Raw genomic sequence first — 8,742 nt, 5'->3', positions numbered from 1 at the left:
ATAGATAAAGTAGAATTAAAATAGAATAGAAAGTGTTAGAGTTAGAGGGTCAAATAAAGGTGGTCAAATATAAACATTATATATATTAGTGCTGTCAAGCGATTAATAGCGATCCAAAATAAAAGTTTGTTTTTGTTTACATAATATATGTGTGTGTACTGTGTATATTTATTATGTATATATACATACACTCACATACAGCATATATTTTGGAAATATTTACATGCATATATATTTATATTCTTATATTATATGTAAATATATTTAACATATAAACATTACATATTTTATATATATATATATATATATATATATATATACAGTATTTCAGAGTAAGTGTTTTAAGAGTAACTAACTCAGCTATTTTTAAAACAGTGTAATTTTTCCAGCAAAAAGGTACTTTTTCCCACATTGTAGTGTTGCAAAATGCGAAATTATTGTTTTTTTGTTTAATTGTATTGCATGTAAATAGTAAATAATGAGTAAATAGAGTCCATAATTAAATATCCAAAACTGTCCACTTCTCGTATGTAGCTTTGGTAAATTTGATTAATTGGTTAGTGAATTGGTTTGTTTAAATGCTTCATGTAATTAATTAACTTCCCCAGTGTTTTTGGTTAAGAAATATTTAGACTAGAAATTAGATTAGATGTTTGGAAATGCCCATATGTTTTTGATTCGATGAAATGCATTGTGTTTTTGTGCAGACTCCAAAAAAAAATGGTGCAGAATTTACTTTAAAACAGTATTCACTTAGAAATTGGTAGTAAATTTAACAAATAATTACAAATAAATGGCTGGAAACACATTGAAAGCAAGCACTCTTGAAGCAGAAAGACTGAAAGTGAAGTTTCTTGTAAAATACACTTCGGAAAAATATTTTTTTACAGTGTATACAGTACAACAACAACTCTGGAATGAGCTTCAAAACGTGGAAAAAAAAAAGCCTAAGATTTAATCAAATCCTCAGCAATTGCATTTGTTGAACTTTGCTATACAGGTCTAAGTCATTATACAAACATGACTGACCAATCAGAATCAAGTATTCCAGAGCGCCACAATAACATCAAATAAGCAAACAAGATTTGATGTTCAAGCTGTAATCAAGGATTCAGAAAGTCAAAATAAAAGTGAAGCTATAGATCTGCGTTACTGTGTATATTATGAGTCAGAAACCTGTTCTGTGAACAACCTGTCCAGACTAAACAATATCTGCGCATAGACAATGCATACGTAACTCTGCTGTAAGAATGATCTCAGAGGAGAACACAAAAAGAGGAGATTTTCCAGCTAGTGAAAACTAGCTAGTGAGCCGTTGGTTAGTGTGACTAACACCGTTCATTCAGGTCTTAACAAAACCAAAGCTCATCATTCCATCATCTGTTCGAGGGATTTAACATCAAACATCTCTTCCAATTATGTGGAGGTGAAAGCAGGTAAGATGGCTTCAGGTTGTTGTTAATGAGTGTTTATGGCTGCAGGAAATGGACTCTAAAGCCGCACAAGCGTTCATGTCGAGCAGCTGTGAGTGCCAACAGAATGACTCAGGCTAGACGTTCACGCAGACACGACTGGCCAGACATGCTCTGGAAAGGTGCGTGATAATTCTTCTGAGGCCACACACAGCGGAAATGTTAGAGGTTGTAGTAGATCCCATAGATCTCAAGGCTGTAAATCCAATGTGGAATTCATTTTGTGAGAAGTTACCAAGTCGACACACACACACACACACAGTCTTATATAAGCACAGTGACAGACACTATGAAGGAAGTCTACCAGCTGACGAAAGCATTCGCAGATCCTAACCGAGAAAACACACTCGCAGCATCTGAGCTGAATGCAGTTTGCAGAGTATAGTTTTTTGAGCTATATGCATTTTGAACATTTCAAAGGGGTCATATGATGCTATATAAGCACAGTGACAGACACTATGAAGGAAGTCTACCAGCTGACGAAAGCATTCGCAGATCCTAACCGAGAAAACACACTCGCAGCATCTGAGCTGAACGCAGTTTGCAGAGTATAGTTTTTTGAGCTATATGCATTTTGAACATTTCATGGATTTATTTAAAGGGGTCATATGATGCGATTTCAATTTTTCCTTTCTCTTTGGAATGTTACAAGCTCTTGGTGCATAAAGAAGATCTGTAAAGTTGCAAAGACTAAAGTCTCAAATCCAAAGAAATATTAATAAAATACACAAATAATATGATGTTATTTAAAGTTTTATTGACCTTGTTTTTCTTCAATGAACTTAAAACATCAACACCATGCCTCATATTTCATTTCAAGCTCTTAACTACAGGTCAACGTTAACTATTTAAAAATATTTTTTAGGAATAACATTTTAATTATGGCAGAAGTGATGCCGCAATTGTGGGTCAATTGTAAATTTTTTGTAAATTAAATTAATAGAAATAATTTTCACGCAAACACTAAAATATTTTATGTTCATTTTATTTGGATTATCATAGATTTGTTTTCACATATTATACTTCATATTTTTATTAGGATTTTTCCCCCTCATATTTTAAGATTGAAATTCTAGCTCTGGGACATTAATAATAATAATAATAATACATTTGAAAGTAAAGAAATATAAATGATTATGGAATTGTAAAAAAAATGAACAAAAGTGATCTTCATTTAACAAAAAGAAAAGCTGAAATCTGTTAGTTTTAATCTAATCTCTGGGTTATAAAAGTTTCGAAAATCGAAGAAACACTTAATTACTCATCTTCTGGGTCAGTTGTTTAGGATGCAAAAGATCTATCATTCAATCATTTTATTAAACTGCTGAACAACTGATTAATGAATTCAACTGTCAAAATAATTTTATAATGGCATTTGTCTGCAATTTTCCATTTTATGAAACAAATAAAACAAATTTCTAACATCATTCTTATGCACACTTTTGCATTGATTTGAATTAACTGAATCATCCACAAGATCCAGTTTCACAGAAAGCATGATGGGAGCTTTTAAATAGGAAGTAGTTATCATGTTCCGCTCAGTGGCAGATATGTATTTTTTGCATACTGAAGTGATTTGAATTTATGTTAAGCACAGGAAAGTGTGGGTGGTTGATAGTGTCTGCGGCATCTTTTATAATTATCATTATGCATTATGAGTTTTCTGATGTCATATTAATTGGATGATTTGTACTTTTAAAATATTTTATTTTACTTTATTTGCACTTAAAAAAAAAAAAAAAAAAAAAGGGATTAAAAATGGTCAAAAAGAAATAGTGACCAGTTACGAGACTGTTACTGTTTAAACCTAAAATCTTCATGTTGATAAAAAAACAAAAAAAAAACAACGTCCATGGACATGTTATGCAATAGTTACCAATGTACACACTGAAAGCGAGCCATACATTAAGCCACAAGGTAAAAGTAAATATTCTCACAGCTGTCTGAATCATCTGTTAATCTTAAACATGAAATTACTTGTCTACTTACCCACCTGCAGTAGCAAAAGACAAAGTTGTAACATAAAGTCAGGGCCCACAAGGGGAAAGTGGTTGCGGCAAGTTCAAAGCCTGCTGATTGTGTGTGGATGTTCTGTGTATGTTTCGGAGACAACCTCATGTAGAGACAAGCACTGCAAAACATGTCATCTGTCTATGAAATGAAAACAGAAATACAGTGGGTGGGGCACAGGTGAAGGCATCATGCTCTGCGGTCGAGCTGAAATTAGGGCAATCACATCTGTTAAGCAAACTTCTCCCAATTGTTATTTTAGTGGCGATTGTCGACCCGAAATTAGTCATTAGTCACTTGTGTACATAAGTCCAAAACCCCAGCTCTCAGGGATTGGATGAAACATGCTTGTTTGTTAGCTGAACGAAAGGGAAGGTTCAGATGTGCAAGAGGCATAGATTTAACCTTGATCATTCAGCAAGAAGGAAATGTTTGGAAAGGACATAAAGTATAAACAGTGCATGGAGGTCTGAAAGCCTGAGGCCACATCGCGAAAATCTGGGATTTAAATTAGAATTTAAACATGGATTTTAGAGATTAAAACTTTAAAGGAGACATATTATGCCCCTTTTTACAATATGTAATATAAGTCTCTGGTGTCCCCAGAATGTGTCTGTGAAGTTTCAGCTCAAAATACTCCACAGATCATTTATTATATCATTTTGAAAATGCCTATTTTGAGTGGAAGCAGAAACACGCTGTTTTTCGGGCCTGTCTCTTTAAATGCAAATGAGCTGCTGCTCCCCGCTCCCTTTTCCAGAATAGTGCTGCTCCATTGCAGCTCGTACCTGCTAAAAATATCTGTTTTGGTTCTGATTATCATGTTTATCGTGCTGAAATCATGCGTTTTAAACCATATGAGTTTAAACTTCTGATATACGGTTTTCTGAGCGCACACATCCGAAGCACACGGACAGAACACACGAGTTACAAAAACACTCGGTTATGTATGTCTGTGAAGGTAAACAGCTGGGAAATAAATCGCATTTTTATTTTAGATCTGTGTGGCAGCAGCAATATATAGTAAATAATCAATAAATACACTGCTCTGTTGTCTCCTCTGAGGCTGGGACTCTAAACAGTGTTCTGTGCTCGTCTGTGCAGCCAAAGGCAGAACAGTTAGCGTGTTTTGCTCAAACTTTCGCCATGGCGTTAGAACTAGTACACCGTTGTCGCTTGCGAAATCAAAATGACGGCGCCGCAGGTGGAACTTACAGATTAAGGGGCGGTAATATTATAATGAGATCCCTTTGCCACGTCACCAAGGGAGCGAAATCAGACGCGCTCGTTTTCTCAGACGCTTGCAGAAAAAGGCTTCCCAAAACAAAGTTACTGGGTTAATCTTTTTCACGTTTCCTTGGTTGGTAGATGCACCAGGGACCTGATTATAGCACTTAAAACCCGGAAAAGTCAGATTTTCATGATATGTCACCTTTAAAACAAAGGAATGTTGTGATGCAAAACGAATATTTCAGAATCTGTACATGCAAAATGATGAAAGCAATATTTCAGAATATGCACTATTTCTACATCACTAATCAAATATATAAATTTGTGAAATAGGGCATGTGAACCATCTTTATACTGAAAATAGATGTTCTTGCTTCTTTGAATTAATGATGCATAAAATCAAATGGCACCCGACACTATAGAAAAACTTTAGGTGCCCATTAAAGGATCAAAGCTTTTTTTTACATTCCAGAAGCATTTACAAACTTTCTGCTGTTGTACACTCTAAAGTATCAGTCAGTACAACAATTGGATGTAAATCAATCCATCAAATCAAAGGGAATTCCATCAAATCAATAATTTGGATATTTCACACCAATCACAATTCAGATTTTACATTCTGTGACGTTTCTTCAAAAAAAAAAAAAAGAAAAACCTACCACAACTTTCATCTTAATGTAAAAAAGTGGTATAATTAATAACAATGATATATAGAAATGCGGAAAATTTCACAGAATTTTCTGTGCAAATATATAAATTTGTTAACACTTTAGTTTCGGGACCAATTATCACTATTAACTATTAACTACGACTTAGTGAGGTAAAATATGGTCATGCAGAATAAGGCATGTGCTTTATAATTACTAATAAACAGCTAATATAATATGCATGCTAATAAGCAACTACTTAATAGTGAGAATTGGTCACTAAACTAGAGTGTTGCCATAATTTTTAATATAGAAAGCAACAAGTATTTTTACTATACTCAAACTTTTTAACCTCACTGTAAGTTGGAAAACAAAAATATGAGATCAGTTATATGATACAGAAAAAAGCTGTGATTAAATTGTGTGATTCCTGCAAAAAAAAAAAGTACAAGTACTATCAACTTCTTGCGATGAAATCCATAGCTTGACAAAGAATTTTATGATGTATTTGGAACAGACGAATAATATCCTATAAACATTTTGACAGAAATCGCATCAGGGTTTTAAATGAGAAACGATTCATGAATACATTCAAGCATCTCTCTGGGCATGTAAACAATCCTCTTCATCGTACAATGATTTTTTTTGTTTTTTTTACATTTGTACATTATTGCACGATCTAACTGATCTCAGAGAAAGCGTTGGGGTTAAACGGCTCTTTCAAAGATTAAACAATTCCGGCATTGCAATGACCTACCAATAATTATGCTTAAACTTCTAATTCGCAGAAGGTGTCTGACTTCACCAATACCAACAGCACATGTTTTTGATATCTGTTAGCGCTTCTTTACTGACGTTGATATATTCCAGCATCGCACCTCATTTTACAGTCATTCTATTAATTTATCACTTTAACTTCCCTACTCAAATGTTGCGTGAATCACCATGGGAATAATTTTGAAGCTCTTGTGTGGCCATAGGGGGCATTAAATTTTGCTCTCTGTCGAAGGTCGGTCTTCTCTGCACAAACAAACACGGCTTATCCTAAACAGAAGCGCTCCGAAGCGAGCTCAAATACTCATAAAACTGTCTTGGCAGTGCATACAAGAGCCCCAGGGCTGTGCAAACTCTGAAATCCATCAGAAGATACTATATATTCCAGATCGTTTCAGCCAGGTGCCAGAGACAGTCAAACAGGACCCTGGAGTGCGTGTTTGTGTTGGGTTTCTGCAGAAGTATTTTGTGTGTGAACATGGAATGTTGGGTGAGTAAAACTAGATCCACCTCATCTATTTTGTTTGGCCAGATGGTCAGTGTGCTCTTATCGAGCCATATAGTCAACGGGTCGTTTTATATATTCACGACCAACGCCGGGACTAAGCTATAGGCTCGAGTCGTCGGCCTGGGTAACTTAAACACCCAGGGGAGTTGCTGGCAGTGGCCCACCTGCCTCATTAGAAGCCCTCATTACCTCTCATTACCACAGCGGCACGCTACGCTATGTGAGCACAGATCTACAGAGAGAAACCTTTAATTCAGGCTCAATGGGAAACCTGACCCTGCTCATGAATAATAATAGCCGACATCATTGTATGGAAGGAAAATAGCACTGTCCATCTGCCTCAGGACAAGAGAGCATCTGGGAATTTAAAAGGCTTCACTCACTCAGTGTCAAGTAAACGTTGGGTTCTATCCAAAGCGACTTCAAGAGGGCCGTCGACCTGCATTTGGACAAGGCAAGCATAAGTATACAGATGCATTATGCGATACATAATCGCACCTAGGATTTTATCATTTTTATGCAGGCGACTTTATCTTTTACAGATGTTGACTGAATTACCCAACCTGTACTGGACCGTATTAAGTTCCTTATGTGATAAAAAGCATGTCTTATTGGAATATTCCAACTTTCCAGATCTATTACATCATTCTGCCAAATATTCATAAAAATCCCTCTGCCTTCTCCCTCCCGTTTGCATATTCAGACTTCAACTTCAACCTGAAGCCAGCTGACATGCTAACCACAGCTCCTGCCCAGATGAAAATGATAAAAATCTGTAACGCGTTCCATGTCTCGGACAGGAATGAAGCAATGATAGCGAGACCCTCTGGTTGTGTAACATGAGTGGTTTGACGGATAGATGGAAAGAAAAAAGAGAAAGGTGGAGGTTTGATGTTTTAGGGGTCTCTAACTTCTAAGCATACTTCTCCAAAGTCTGGTGGTCCCCAGCACCTAGCAGACCTCCAAGTTGATCTCTTCATGCTTCAACTACATGTCATCTCACACCCCAGAACGCTTGAATTTTCATAATACCACAAGTTATTCTTGTCCAAACCACACAATTTGGCTTGGAATTCATTCAGAAACAGTTTGGATTTTTCTTCTTTACTATTTTATTTTATTTTTTAATTTTTGGAGTGGATGTAGTGAGCTCCACTTCTGCTGGTTCTCTCCCCTCTAGATACCATCTAGTATATCACTCAAGTTATTTCTTTTCAATGCATGCATTGCTTTTCTTGTCAACAGCACCTTGAGTCTTCCTGTCATAGGATACGGGCTCATTTCAGATTAAAAGCTTCCCTTTTGCTCGTTGACATGTAGCAAGACCATTCACAAGCATTCCACGAAACTCATAATTCAAAACATCAGCACCCAGTGCTGCTTACCTCACAGCTGCTCTCCTCTCACGTTTGTGAAATGTCAAAACCCCAAGTTGGTTGTATTCCAGCTCTCAACCTCTCCACAGGTTTATCCCCAATGCCCAGTCCTGTTCGGCGTTACAAAATGTGAGTATCCAGGTCCTGTGCCATCCACTCCAGCCCTGCTCCCACTCTCTCTTAAGGGAAATTGATTGTTCTGAAAGTTGGAGTCCCACAGCTACTCCCCTGACCTCCACTGCAGGAGCCAACAGGTCCTAGTGCCTCCCCTTTCCCTCCCTCTCTGCCCCTCCTTTCTCTCGTCACGTCTATAGGCTGCAGAATCCATTGCGTAGCGCTGAGAGTAACAGGAAAGTGGAGATTTGTTTAGGCCCCGTTCACGAGATGATTCACTGTCGTGATTTGCTTGGTCCGTATCAGCCATTCAGATCTTGACATTGCCCTAGTCCTGTTAGTCATCGTTGGACTTACCCCAATAGTTGTTTCAAACTCTTTTCTTGAGTCATTCAGTCACGATCCATTTTGCTCTAGAAATGCAAGCTCCTCGGGTATTTGCATAAGAAAATATGAGGCGGCTGTATTGCAGATGCAGAAAATGAGAGACAGAATAAAGGAATGACAGAAATGACGTTTCTTTTTTTAGAACAACTCCCGCAAACAAAACCACGAAGGAGAATAAAAGCCAGCAGATGGAACCGCTTCGATTGGGGCTCCAGTTATAGTTC

General features: G+C 36.8%; 1 protein-coding gene across 2 annotated transcripts in view; it reads right to left on the bottom strand.

The window, feature by feature from the left end:
• Nucleotides 1-8,221, bottom strand: part of LOC107696968 (neurotrophin-7) — a 27,653-nt gene extending 19,432 nt beyond the window's left edge. For both annotated transcript variants that reach the window (XM_016497548.1, XM_016497547.1), the window contains exon 1: nt 8,027-8,221. The gene's annotated coding sequence lies outside the window, so the exon portion shown is untranslated. The remainder of the gene's footprint in view (nt 1-8,026) is intronic.
• Between the last annotated feature and the right edge of the window lie 521 nt (nt 8,222-8,742).

Source organism: Sinocyclocheilus anshuiensis, unplaced genomic scaffold, assembly GCF_001515605.1.
Source record: "Sinocyclocheilus anshuiensis isolate Anshui unplaced genomic scaffold, SAMN03320099.WGS_v1.1 scaffold130, whole genome shotgun sequence".
Taxonomy (NCBI): domain Eukaryota; kingdom Metazoa; phylum Chordata; class Actinopteri; order Cypriniformes; family Cyprinidae; genus Sinocyclocheilus; species Sinocyclocheilus anshuiensis.
This window is presented reverse-complemented; position numbering and strand designations above follow the sequence as displayed.